Source organism: Myotis myotis, unplaced genomic scaffold, assembly GCF_014108235.1.
Source record: "Myotis myotis isolate mMyoMyo1 unplaced genomic scaffold, mMyoMyo1.p scaffold_m19_p_10, whole genome shotgun sequence".
In the NCBI taxonomy this organism is placed as follows: Eukaryota; Metazoa; Chordata; class Mammalia; order Chiroptera; family Vespertilionidae; genus Myotis; species Myotis myotis.
Genome location: NW_023416314.1, coordinates 15,932,834 through 15,947,739, shown reverse-complemented (window position 1 = coordinate 15,947,739; position 14,906 = coordinate 15,932,834). Strand labels below are relative to the sequence as shown.

Below are 14,906 nucleotides of genomic sequence, written 5' to 3'. Positions count from 1 at the left end.
TGTATGAGTTCCCTATAAATGTTGGAGATTAAACCCTTATCGGTGATAACATTGGCAAATATGTTCTCCCATGCAGTGGGCTTTCTTGTTGTTTTGAAATTTTATTTTCTTATCTGCCCATTACCAGGAATTAAACCTTGTCTATTTTGAGCATATGGGAGGGCTACTATTTATTTACAAATGAACTATTTAGTGCAGACAATTGTCAACTGCAACTGAAGGCCAGACTTGGCACCTTGAGATGCAATAGAAGAGAGTGAGAGAGAAGGATGACACACAGCCATTAGTAAACCTGGCTCTCACTGGTTGTATTATTATGCAAATGATAATGACTAAGCTGTTAGGAAGTGTCCTTTGATTTTACCTGCAGGTGTAAAACAAAGACTTGGAAACTGTTCAAGAAAAACAAATTTTAATCTAATCTGCATAAATTAGAAAGTCAAAGTTTTCAATAATTTGGCTTAAAAAGACATAAGACCGAATAGTTTGCAATAGTTTTGATTCTCCAAATCATTTTGATATAAAATGCCCCAACGTGTCCCCATTGGCAATGAAACGAGTGTCTTTGTACCAAATGCCTCTAATACAGCATCAACCTTCGGCTCATCTCCTGGAAAATCATCTGCTAACAGTCTGGGGAAGCCTTGCTCCATGGACTGGCTGTTTTCGTCAAATCTGTACTGAATGAAAGAAATACAGCTCAACATTGTGCAGAGGCCCCATTGCATGCAACAGTATGAAGTAATGTGAATGCTCCAGTGTGGAATCCTGGATAGTTCTCAACTGGTGGAAGGAAGTGTTAAACATTTTTATGGCTAAAAACGTATGTGACTTCCCTGGACTTTAAGCTTAGCACATAAATCAGAATTTTCTCAGGAACAAAGACATAATGATATTGTACAGAGGGTCCATATGTATGTCTGAGGTTGGTTTCCTAAGCCTAGACACACAGAGCCGAAGTGCCCTTCTGCTGGAAAGGCATGAAGACTGCATACACATAAGACACAAAGTGAATTAAATCATTTGATTAAAAATAAACGTTTTGTTCTCTATCACACTTGCCCCATAAACTTTGTCTTTACAGCCTGACACACATAAGCTTCCTATGGTGGCCATTGTCTAGACCTCCGTTAGTCTCTCCTGATGTCTTTTTAAAAAAGATTTTAAATTGATTTTGAGAGAGAGAGAGAGAGAGAGAGAGAGAGAGAGAGAGAGAGAGAGAAAGAGAGAATGAGAAATTCATGTGAGAACGAAACATCAATCAACTGCTTCCTGGGGATGGAGCCTGCAACCCCAGCATGTGCCCTGATGGGGAATCGAACTGGCAACCTTTCACTGCACAGGATGACACCCAACCAACTGAGCCACACTGGCCAAGGCTCTCCTGATGTTTTTTGGAGTCTGGATGTATGAGCCAGTAATCAGCTGTTGTGAGAGCCCTTTATTATATTTAAGAAGTTGGTTCCCTCATAATCAGAAAGTTTGAAGTTAGACAAAATTAGAGGGTAAGAGTGGTGAATATCCTTAAAGAAAGAAATAATTTTCTTAATTAATTAAGCTGCATACCAAGTCATTCCTACTGCGTCTTACCTCCAGTATTTGTTCTCTACAAAGAAGTATGTTTTCTTTTCCTTATCGGAAACAGCTGCATCCATTTTCCTTATGGTTGGAGAAAAACCCAGGGTGTGGATGCCTCTTGGATACCCTGCTTGCCCCTCATTTCCTCTGATGGCCCAGAACTGCTTTCCTATTGAAAAAAGAAACCCAAGAAATTCTGAGAGAATCCTTTTGGTTTTAGAAATGATTTTAGTGCATTATTATGAAAAAGAGGAAGTCTTGGTTTTAATTCTAACCACTAACCCAATGGCCAGTTCATAGCTGACACTTAATAAATATTCTCTGAATGAGTAAATGAATAAATGAGTGAACAAATAAATGGTCCACTGCCCTTTCTGGGTCTTACATTTATTATTTATAACTAACAGTGCCCTGTCCTAGTTATTTCTTATAGTTTCGGTGACTTCTCAATCTAAATTTCTCATCTAGTACTCTTTCTTAAGCTTTGCATCAATATATCAGTTCCTTTTGACTTCCTCTTGGACTTCTCATGGTCACCTGGTCCGGTCTGTGCTGCTTCTGAATACCTTGGGCATCCATACACATTTGAGTGAATCAGGACAATGCAATTCTATCAGTCTCTCTGCTTTTACTTTGTTATACTGCCCTTCCCATGCCAACCCCCAGCCCCTTCCTTTCATCACAGCCATAATCTAAAATGTCAATTTCTGGCTTCACCTGCGCTGAAGGACTTGTACCTGCCTGAGAAGTTCCAGATACACTATTAATTTTGTATAAACATTGCTTCTGCCCTAAAGACCTTTCCACTCTCTACACGCCCCACGTGTCTCCACACAGCAAAGTTCTTCTCCTTTAACACTCACCCTAACATCACCGCCTCTCAGAGATCTGTGCTGAGGGCTTCACCTTTGCTGCCGTCTCTAGAATAGAAGCACCTTTTAGTTTCAAACTTCACCACTAACAAGCACGGCTCCTGGCACATTGCAAGTGATAAATAAATGCTAGGAATATTCATGGATAGCAGCAATACTTTAGAGTTATAGAACCCTAACAATGTCCACTGTAATCTCACATTATTTCATTTAATCCTCACAAAAATGGGGTTGTTAGAAATACATATTTTATAAAAATCCCCATACAGTTTGAAATTTAAAAATACTCCCAAATAACTTATGAGTCGAGATAAGATTGTTTTAAATGAACAAGTGAAAATTTTATATAACAAAACTTGTGAGATAAAACAAAGGCTGGGGAGAAAGGGATATTTATAGGCATAAATGTTTATATTAGAAAAGAAGGCTACAAATTAATAAGGTAAGTTTCACACTTAAGTTATAAAAAGTAGCAATAGAATAAATTCAAAGAAAATAAAAATGAAGGAAATAATAAGGATACGGATAGAGAATAACTAAATAGAAAATCAAAATGCAATAGAGATGGTTAACAAGTCCAAAGTCAGTTCTCTGCAAAGACCAATGAAATTGTCAAATACCTTATTGTCTTATGAAATTGATAAAGAAAAGAATAGCACAAAGGTTCAACATTAGTAATGAAAAAAGAAACACAACTTTAGCAATAATCAAAATGACAATAAAATAATACTCTGATAATTTATAACAGTAGATTTGAAAACAGAATATATTGACAAATTCCTGGGAAAATATGTTTATAAAACTAACTCAAAAAGTAGAAACTCAAATAGCATATAACAATAGAACAGACTGAAACGGTAGTTCAAAAGTCTGACAAAGGAGCCAACAAGCCTGGATAGTCCATTAGGTAACTAATCCATCCCTGCACTGACACATTATGTACCCCTTAAGGCTTTATAAAGCAGGATATTTCTACTCATCTTATGCTTCTCCAGGAATATCTTGGCTATTTGTGGTCTTTGCTCTGCCATGTAAAATTATGAAACCAGTATGTCAAATTCCATGAAAGCTTTGGCATTTGAATTGAAAACTCCCTGTATCTATAGATAAATTGGAAATTTTACTATATTAAAATTTTCTATCCACAAATATGAAATATCATCTATTTACTTATGTCTCATTGGATATTTTTAAATGGACCTTATAATGTTCTTTGTACACATCTTTTTTAAGCATTAGCAATATTTTACAGTAATAAACCATCCAAAATTCAACACACTGAAGAAAATTCATGCCTTGATGAAATGATTGCAATCTAATTTATTTCAACAAATTTTAAAATTTTATATAGTACTTATCTTTTTTTTTAATATATTTTATTGATTTTTTTACAGAGAGGAAGGGAGAGGAATAGAGAGTTAGAAACATCGATGAGAGAGAAACATCGATCAGCCACCTCCTGCACACCTCCTACTGGGGATGTGCCAGCAACCAAGGTACATGCCCTTGACTGGAATCGAACCTGGGAACCTTCAGTCCGCAGGCTGACGCTCTATCCACTGAGCCAAACCGGTCAGGGCATATAGTACTTATCTTTAAAAATACAAATGGTATCTTTGCTAGGAACTTCATAATGAGCATCCAAGTCTGATGGAAGAGAGGGCCAAGTGCAGAAATCAAATGAAATTCATGTTGGAGGTTCCAGGGGTATCTGCGTCAAAAATACTAGTAATACATAAAAATTAATTACAATCATCTTTTCTCTTTAGATACATTTTTAAACCTAACATAGTCTTCTCTTTATTTCAATCTATGCCAATTCAGAAGTCTGCACTAGACTGTCCTCCGTAAGATCACAGGGTAATAAAATCTGTGGTGGAAAGGTGTTAACAATGCACTAATTATTTAGCATAGTGTCCATTCTAAAAACCTGTAAAATATGTGCATATTATGTGCTCATTTTGAAAAATAAAAAAAGTAGCAGAAAACAATAGACCTATTTATGCTTGAATGTGAATAGAACATCTTTGTAAAGAAACAAAGGAACCCTAACCGGTTTGGCTCAGTGGATGGAGCGTCGGCCTGCGGACTGAAGGGTCCCAGGTTCGATTCCGGTCAAGGGCATGTACCTTGGTCGTAGGCACATCCTCAGTGGGAGGTGTGCAGGAGGCAGCTGGTCGATGTTTCTAACTCTCTATCCCTCCCCCTTCCTCTTTGTAAAAAATCAATAAAAATATTTGAAGAAAAAGAAGAAGCAAAGGAAATTGGTAGCAGTGCCTGCACAGGGGGGGAGGACTGGGGATGGCATAGGTCAGAGATGGGCATTTTCTTTATCTCTGTCTTTGGGTGATGTTTTAATATTGTGCCGTAAGCATGTATCACTTTACCTAAAATTAATGAATTTTTAAAAAAGTATTTGTCTGCAAAGGTAAAGATTTAGTGCTGCTTCTAAGGAGCCACCAGAGCTTTTTGAAGAAATTACATATGATATTTAAATGCAACAATTACTAATTCACTTATTCAACACATTTGTTGAATGTGCCAGGCCTATTGTAGGCTCAGGGGATATAAAAATTTTTTAAAAAAGAACAGATTAAACCAACTATCTCCAGTGACCTTGCATTCTAGTGACCACGAACAGTTTTTGGATGTCTGGAAAAATGATCTGGATGATTTTAAGAAAATGATAAAATGCAACAAAATCGGATATAAGTGATTTTAAAATGTAGTGGAGATATTTTGTTTAACAATCTGTCAGTTTTTCCTTTCTGAGCATTATACATTAAAAAAGATAGGAAAAGATAATTTCCTGGCCTGACCTGTCTTTAAAGAACAGGATTTCTCCCCTCAGCGTGGTGACAGCGTCCAAGGACAAAGTGGGATCACACATGGCCGGTGTCTGAGGACTTGCGGATTCTGTGGGCTTCACAGGGTCATCAGGGGAAGCAGGGGGAGGTCCTACAGAGAACAGAGGTGAGGATGCAAACATTAGGAGGCGTGTGATGCTTCTGTCAGGGCATATACTTCCCAAACACTCCCAAAGGGCTCTGAGCTGACTGCAAATGCTTCCTGCAGCATTTTATTTATTTATTTATTTATTTATTTATTTATTTATTTATTTATGCATTCATTCTTTATTGATTAAGGTATTACATATGTGTCCTCATCCGCCATTGCCCCCCCCCGCCCCAACCCCACTCATGCTCTCACCCCCCTGATGCCTGTGTCCATTGGTTAGAATAATATGCGTACATACAAGTCCTTTGGTTGATCTCTCCCCCTAACTTTTCTGAGGATCATCACGGGGAAGCTAGGATGCCTCATTTCCCCAGCATCACTCACCATACAGGGACTGAATGTCAGTGACATCATCTTGAGAAGGGCAGAACCTGGCCAGGTTTGTGAATGAGTTGTAGACTGGGTACATCAAAGCTTCAGTGTTGGCCGAGTGATAGAGACCTAGGGAATGGTCAAGTTCAGGATCAGCAATGAGGAATAAATTGGTCCCTATTTAGGAAATCATAAATAAGAGTTACTTATGTCTTAAATGCATGTACACGGAAGATGTCAGCTGTGTATTGTATTTGTTTACTTTCAGGAAGCACACAGGGCTTTCCCCCCCTTTGTTTGTTGGTGAATTGGTCAATTGACTGATTACACATTCAATGAAAAGTCAAGTGCTTTTCAAGATGTATTTCTGACATTAATCTTTGAGACAAAGGGTCCAGCCATGTCCAACTTCTCCCCTCTCCAGTGTCAGAAGCGGATTAATTTCATGAATACTGGGTCCCTTTCCTTGTACTCTAGAATAGAATAAACCTATTAGTTGAGTACATCAATAAATATTTTTCTTCATTTGCCAGTGAAAACTTTAACACTGTTTCAAAGAATTAACATTTCTGAGTTACTAAATTAAATGACTCACAGTTTATTTATTTAAATTCTGAAATCCTTAAACAATCTTATTGCTATTACTTGGCATCAGAAGATTGCCTACATAATTTCAGCTTCATGATTATTATTCAGCACATATTGGGTCCAAAAATATTAATAAAAATAGATGTCATAGGAACTTTAGGATAGCTTTTAGACATAACATGCCCAATCACGTTTAGTATTTGTTACTACACTAGCTGTATTCAGACTTTTTTTAATATTATTGAAAAAAATATTGTTGAGATTGGAAGTCATTGGGTAATTATGATTGACATAACAAGTAAAGTCAACAAGTGTTATTTGTATAATTTGTGATTCTAGCGATTTTCTCATTTTCAATTTTGCAGGAAGAAGTTAATTCAATTAAATCAAGAATTTAATCCAGCACTAACCTTACATTTATACTCTCTGTAGAGATATTGTTTGTATTTTGATTATAAATCCCAGTTAAATTTCAGAGATAGTATTTGTTTTAGCTAATTAGTCTAATAATTTAGCTAATTGTTTTAAAATTTTGGAATTCATTACTCAAAGTATACAGTTATAAAATGGGAAACATTCTACCTAAAAAGTTTGGATATTTTATTTGGGGTTAGTCCTGTCCTTCAGAACAAGACCATAAAAACTCTTCAACCTGGAGTGAGTACAATGCTGATTTAACCAGGAAAACCTAAACCGGGACCTCAGTTTCTGGAATTTAATTCTCATTTTGTAACCATGTCAAAATTTCATTTAATATGACTTTTTCTCCTTTCTTTCCCTTTGATTCAAACTGGCCCCATCCAGCACCCTGACTCACCTGCCTCCTTCTGCCACGCATACCCACAGCCTTAATCATTAAGCCCTCAGGACAATGAGGCTCTGATAAGTATCAAATAATCTTAGGGAAAAAGCCCAACCTAGAGACAGAGTTTTAGTCAAACTAGGGGTGCCATCTAGGACTCAGGTGTTTCAGCTCCAGGCCCAGAAAAGAGGGGAAACCATGGCAACACCACGGCCGACATCAGGACCAGATGCACTGATCAACAACCTCTACCCTTGTACAGACCAATGGGTAGAGAGCACGACCTTGACCACAATCCTAATTCCCTTAGTTACTATGATTAGTGATTTTCCCTCTACTTAACCCTCCCCTGAAAGCCATCAGGGAACCAGGTCGTTGAGCTAACCTGTCTCCAGGTGGGGCACACTTCCTAAAATACAGTAAACCAGTGGTCGGCAAACTGCGGCTCGCGAGCCACATGCGGCTCTTTGGCCCCTTGAGTGTGGCTCTTCCCCAAAGTACCACGTGCGGGCGCGCACGAACAGTGCGCTTGAAACTTCATGGCCCATGCGCAGAAGTCGGTTTTCGGAAAGGAGATTGACGAAACAAATATACAAGACGAGTGTGGATGGGAGAGTTGGAAGGGGTCGACCTCAGTGAACGTACCTCAATCAGATTGAGGACGTTTTTAGCAAAGGCCACTTTAGGAGTACCCTAATTAACTTAATAACAATGTACCTACCCATATAGTCTAAGTTTAAAAAATTTGGCTCTCAAAAGAAATTTCAATCGTTGTACTGTTGATATTTGGCTCTGTTGACTAATGAGTTTGCTGACCACTGCAGTAAACCCTTACTTTCTTTGCTACAAGCTCCTTTTTGTGTCTTATTGGACTCTGATGTTGGCAGGCAAACAGCCTCTTTAGTCCAGTAACAACTTCTGTTTTTAAAAGTAAAGAAGTAATTGGGAAAGACTTTGTATGCATATATGCAGAACCCATGGACACAGACAATAGGGTGCTGAAGGCCTGGGGCGGGGAGGGGGGGGCAGGCTGGAGGGGGTCAATGGGGGAATAAAGGGGACTTATGTAATACTTTCAACAATAAAGAATTATTTAAAAAAATAAATGGGATCAAAGTTAAAAAAAAAAAAGGGGAAGTAATTGGGGGACATTTTCCCAATTGGATATAAACAATAGCCAGGACACATGTTCATATAGACTTAATGCAATACACTATCCTTTGGATATCTGCAATTTGATATTATGAGAAGTTATTCTTAATGAAGGTTCTAAGATCAGACAAAACTCACAGTCATCAAAGAAATACTTAATGGCCCATTCTATATTTTGCTTACCAAAACAGAGAGTAAACTTTTAAGACATCTGGAAATGTTTTTGATAATAATTAAAATAAAAACATATTCTGTAGATGCTTGACTCATTGGAAAATCCAGAACATCCCATTTCTGGAATAATCTTAGTTATCGGGACTATTACTATTAAGTTATTAGTTACATTTTCTAAGTATAAAAATAATCAGCACCAAAATTATTCTGAGAGAAGTACAACTAACCTGATGCATCTTTTGTCCATTGTTTGTCATCATCAAAGTGAGCATCTCCATTAATCCCCTGCCCGGGTGGATAGGCATGAGCCAAAACCTTTCCAGGTCCATCAAAAGAGTAAAAGTCTCTCTGTTCTAAAACAGAGAATGTTTTATATTGAAAAGATAGGTAATTAGAATCTCTTTGGACCCTTTTTCAATAAAACATCACCAGGTAAATTGATGCATTTCATGTTTGTTTGTTTCTTACTTCTAACTGCAAATGTGATCCTTATATCAGCCTCTCCTTCATAAATCCTGGAGAATGTCAGTGGAGTCACCTCCTCCCAGACTTTCAGAGCTTTCTCAATGGCAGAATCAACAGCATCTCTTGACAAATCCAGTGTGTAATCCACAATCTTGAATGAGGACAACTAAAGAAGATAATATTTTCTCCTGACATAGCTCTTTGTAAAATCTCAGTATTATGTGGAAACCTCTCAGAACCCATTCATTACCTGTAGGTGAGGTGAGTCTTCCTCCACTTTGGCATGCCGGGAAAGGTCCTGAATTCTCCGATGTCAGGGTCTCCGCACCTGGGCTTGCGCATCACCTGCAGCGTGTCTGAGTCCAGCTTCCCTGTCACCTTCAGCCCCAGGAACTTCTGCATTTCTTGGATTTTTTTTTTTTTTTTAAAAAGGGCTACTGTCCTTCCTTCTAGCAAACTGTTTTGCGTCTTTTGCAAGGTTGTAGTAGTCTTCTAGGTAGTGCTATTGGAATAAAATGTGCAGTTTTTAGGTCATTCTTAGGATTTTTTAGCCTTTTTGAGGACATTTGTGCAGTTGCCCACTTCATCTATTTGAAGTATTCCTCCAATTTGCTGAAATCAAAATAAATTTCATATTCTGTTTTGCATCCTTTGCAAGGTTGTAGAACTTTTGTAGATATTGCTAATGGATCAATAAATGCGGTTTTAAGGTCATTTTATTATTTTTAGCAATTTATCCAAATTTCAGAATTTATTTTAGTCATTGCCTAGTTTATTAAAGCAAAAGTAGTTATCGCACTTAATCTGATTTTTAATTAAGACCTCATTTAATTATTTTGTCTTCATACTAAATTTTAAATTCATTGCAATTTAGCTTGTTTGCCAAGTAAGCAATTTAAAGTTAAAAATTCGGGTCCTGCATGCTTAAAGGAAAAGAACCCTCCTTGACACTACTGTGTGGAGAGTTTGGGTGAATATATATAACTTCACCCACTTTGTTAATATAGACTTGGTTCAAGACTGAAGTGGAATAAATTCTTTTGACAAGTAACGTATGAACCAGAAATTATTTGAAGATTAAAATGAGCAAGTTCTCCCTCCCTAATTCTGTTACCTCACTAAATTCTGAAGCAAGAGACGTTTCATGCATTTTTTATTTGCTATTTTCATTTGTAAAGCCCCAAAGCTGCTGCTACTATTTCATTGTAAAAACCTTGATTCACTCTAGCCCCTTCCTGTGCTTTTCTTTTCTTCTCTGTGAAAATAAAGGGACTTCCCACCTCCAGCAAGTTTAATATTGCCTAATGCTAAATTGTGGCAACACAGTAACCTCCAATCCGATCACATTTGCTTCACCACTCAGGGGGCCGTGGTGGAATGGCTGCAACTTAAGGAAGTACCTGGACAAGATCGCTGTTGGGGCCCTCCTCCTCCTCCGTCTTCGCTGCTCCATTCAGGGGATAAGCCTAGCAGACTGACAGACCTAACAGCACAAGGATGGTAAGACGGTTCATTCTCACTCTTCTTCCCTCAGCAAAACGCTTTCCTTGCTGTTGGTTTCTGTGTCTACCTTCTACTGGCTGCCCTTCTATAAGGTGGCCATGCTCTATCTGGACAGCACGATCATCCATCTGTTTTCTTAATCTGAATGACATCAGGAATGTTCACAAAAAGTCAATGTAAAGATGATGTCGTTAGCCTACATCAGTAATTTCCTCCCAACCTCCTAAGCTTGAGTGACAAAAGAATGATTAGTTTCCAGGAGATGATACTATGTATTGGTAAAGGGGGAAAAATTGACCAGATAATTTTTGTTTGTGTGTTTATTGGGAGGTAGCTGACAAGCCTGGCAAAATGTCACGTGTTTAGACAATTAAAAACCAGTGTGATTTTCTTTTAAAAAGTCAGTATTTTAAACTCAAATATAAGTGCATTAGGAATAAGTAGATACATGGAAAGAAGTTTTAAATACAATTATGGTCTAAAACTGGGAATTGCTGTCTAGGAAGATATTGGAAGCAATGTTTTATTTCTTGAGTCCTTGTTTGAAACAGCTACTCCAGATTTTCAGATGGATTTACTGGCCGAGGAGGAGGAGGAGGAAGAGGAGGGGGAGGAGTGTGAGAAGGAAAGGCCTGTGGAGAAGGGGAGGAGCATGACGGTTCTTCTCTGGTGTTCACTCAATTTTGAAGGGATATTATGGATTTCAGAATGAATAATATGTTTCTAGTAACCACTCCCTGAAAGATTATTAAATGGAAATAAATCAAATTGCATATTGGGCTGAAATGTTCCTCCTACTTTTTCTTCTTTTTTTTTTTTTGCTTTATAAAAATTTTCTTTTTATCCCCTTTTCCTCAACCCCCAAGTGCAGAGGAAGAGATGGATTGAGATTTCTAATGAAGAATGATTTCAAATCCTCCCTATCTAACCACTCACTTCTGCCACTATAACTTTTTACATAGTAAGTCTGCAATAACTGTTTTCATTAAATTAATCTATTACTATAGAGGGCCCTAAAATTCTTATTATATAGAATTATATATTTTTTTCACTAAAGATAAATGAACTCTACCCTATCTGAATTATATAACTTTAAAGTGATGGGAGACTAAATTAATGAGTGTGCAGGAAGGATTCTCTGGGCACGGCCCACCACTTCTACCTTACTTGAGGTAGACTGGACAGGGTGGGATTTCTAGGCTCTGGGAGAGCCAAGCTATGCACTGAGCCAGCCTAGTCAACCTGAGGCATAATGCAGCTGAGAAGTTTGCTCTGCAGCATGATGCAGTGTGAATGGACATCAGCTTGAAAATTAGAGGGGTGGGTGGGTGGCAGCATTGACCACCAGACCTGTACTTAGAGCAAGTATCTATTTTCCGTGAGCCATTGTTTTTTCATCCATAAAAATGGGGGTGGATGTAACCTTATTCACAGGGTTATGCTGGGAACAAGTCTTCTCTTATTCACTACAGTGTCTTTGAAAGGGCGAGTCGTCGCGGGGCCTGACCACGCTGCTGGCGGCCTCGGGCACCGACTCCCCAGCCCACGGCGGGAGCCCGGCACAGGCTGCCACCCGCCCGCCGCCCCCGGCGGCAGCAGCGGCGGCAGGGCGGGGCGTGTGCCCTCGCCCGAGGAGATGGAGGAGGAGGCGATCGCTGGCACCCCCGGGAACGAGATGGAGGACATGGACTTCCTGTCTGGGCTGGAACTGGTTGATCTGCTGGACCCCTAGCAACCGGACTGGCCCCTGGAGCCCGGGCTCAGCTCGCCCTGGGGGGGCGGCTAGGACTGCGCCCTCCATCTTGCCCTGGGTCCTCCAGTTTTGGGGCGGCCGCCATGTGCTCAGGAGAGTGCCTTCTTCCCTGAAGCCCAGGCCCCTGCTGGCCACGCCCAGGATTTCTTTAAACTAACCAATGACAATCAAGGGACGTGTGTGCCAGAGAGATGACCACATCCTGTGTAACAAGACCCGACTGGCGCCTGGCCAATTGGCGGGGCCCACAGTCCCCTCCCCTGCCCTTACTATAAAACCCACAATCCCATCAGGCCTCGCTCTCTTTCGGCCACTGGGCTTACCGTTGTTGTATCGGTGAGTGTGGTCGGGGAGCCGAACTAGTTCGAAATGAAGGACTCTTTGCTTTTGCATCGGACTGACGGGCTCCCTGGGGGTCCTGGGAACCTTGAAATCTGGGCACAACATCTTTACTAGACAAAGCTTGTTGGCATGAAACATCTGTGGCAATGCTCTCAGTCACTTAGCAAGGTCTGAGATGCCTCATCTTTGAGTCATAATTTTATTGGTGTTGGCACATCCTGTTGATGGATCTTATTATGTGGTTAGGATACAATAAAAGTTCATGTACTAAGAGCTGTGATTATGATTGGCTATTCTCCAAGTACATGTCTCATGGGAGTGGTGTTGGTGTATAAGCTTATCCTATATTAAACCATCACACCTGGAAAAATTAATGATTTGAAGTGAGAAGGGACCTATGTTTGTCTTTAAGAAATTCATTACTTGTTAAAATTCTGGAGTATGTACTAGTATGTGATCAGGCAAGTATAGCATTATTCTTACAGCAAGGTGAAACCTTTCTAGGTATAAAGCTGCTACTCTGTATGCCAGGCCCTAAATATGTTATTTCTAATCTTTAGAACAACTCAACAGGGTAAAGATTAGGATCAGAAAAATTAAGTAATAAGTTAAAGGTCAGCCAGCTAACCTGATAAGAGATTACTCAGAATCCTAATTATTACAACTTATGTTTATCTAAAACCTCTTGCCTTAAACGTTGGCTCTTCCCCAATTTCTTTCTCTCATGTTTTGACAGTTGTTTTACTCATTTTTAAAACTTTCCCATGAACTTGCTTTCAACTTACCTTCTTACTCTCTGTTCCCCCCACCCACCAAATATCTGATTTGACTTTCCTTTTTATCTGTGTCCACCTCCTTTGTAACCTGTGGCTTTTGGCCTGGGCTGCACAGATGTTGCTCAGATAGAACATATGTCTACAATCCTTTACATTCTGTCACTAAGACTACTCACTTAAAGGTGGAAGGTGGTCCAATTCTTAGAAAAACTGGTCAATTTTCAACAACTAACAGCCTCTGATACTAAAATTGTGTGTGTGTGTGTGTGTGTGTGTGTGTGTGTGTATGATTATATATGTATATGAAACATATATAAGATTATATATGTATATGAAAATATATATGTGTATATGTAAATATAAAAACCAAGTGACTGGAATGACGGAATGACTAGAACGACCCGGAACAACCAGAACTACCCCAACTCCCTGTGGCCCCCCCCCCCCAGTTGGCCCCACCGCTATTGACCTTCCCCACCCTGATTGGGGGTAGGGCTGGTGTCCCAAATAACTTCTATTTCTTATATATTTAAGGCCTGTCACCTATGTCGAGGTGCGGGAGGTTCCCATATAGGTGCTGCTCCTAAGTGGGACATGCACAGGTGGTCTGGACCATCCGCTTGAGGCTTGTGCCAATACCTTCTGGTCAGACACTTTCACAGATACAGCACCAAGATCTGAGACTAGCTGGAAAAATTACAAACAGGTTAGATGCAAGCACACAGGGGGTTTATTTACCAGTTCCTGATGAGTCTCAGATGCCGGGAAGGATCCACCCTGCGATTCTCGCTGACACACACAAAGGGGTAGATGGCACTGTTGGCTGCTGGCTCTTTCATCGATGGACAGTTAATTGGGCAGAGTTTCGTGCTGGGAACCAAGAGGTGAGCACACACAGGCCCTCACACTCTGGCAACAGGAGAGCTATGCGCTGGAGAGCGACATGCTGCTGGGTCCATCAGACTGTCTGGTTATATACCCCTCTGTAAGCATGGTCATCGTTGGTGTGTGCGTTATCAGCGGCTGCCATATGTGGACTGCCATTAGCAGACTCGGGGTCTGCTAATCTATGGGTATGTACAGGCTTTGGGCATTTCCATTAGATAGGTTGTTTACCAGTACTAGGGGGTTACAAGGGTGCATTCTTGGGTCTCATACAGTATTCCTATATCTAACATTAATTACTATAACAGTCCACACAGGGTTACATGCTTTAAGTCTTACATTCTAAGGTCCTAATATTAAGTACCATAATGATTACTATAACAGCTGGCCAGCCAACCTACCATGTTCCCTCCCCCCTGCCGGCCTGGCCCCAATGGCCCCCATTGGGACAGGCCAGCCAGACCCCACCCATGCACAAATCTGTGCACTGAGTATACGTATATATATTCCTAAAATCCTAAGTCAGCTGTGGCATGACGCTAATGACAATATTTTGCCACTTCTTGTTTCTTTGGATACTGATTTTATTATAGATTTGGTTATTCTGCTGTCACAGACTGAGAAGTCCAGCTCATTTCTTATGCTTTTAATACCAATTTGACTGCTTCAGAATGAGAATACAGCTT

The 14,906-nt window shown here is 39.9% G+C and overlaps 1 long non-coding RNA gene and 1 pseudogene across 1 annotated transcript; both read right to left on the bottom strand.

Annotated features, from left to right (window-relative positions):
• Positions 1-395: 395 nt before the first annotated feature.
• LOC118664461 lies at positions 396-3,806 on the bottom strand. The gene is made up of 3 exons (XR_004970321.1): positions 2,442-3,806; positions 1,591-1,747; positions 396-680 (listed from the first exon to the last, which is right to left on the bottom strand). It is a non-coding gene; the product is annotated as an uncharacterized LOC118664461 (long non-coding RNA).
• A 253-nt stretch (positions 3,807-4,059) lies between these two features.
• On the bottom strand, positions 4,060-12,583 carry LOC118664134 (annotated as a pseudogene).
• Between the last annotated feature and the right edge of the window lie 2,323 nt (positions 12,584-14,906).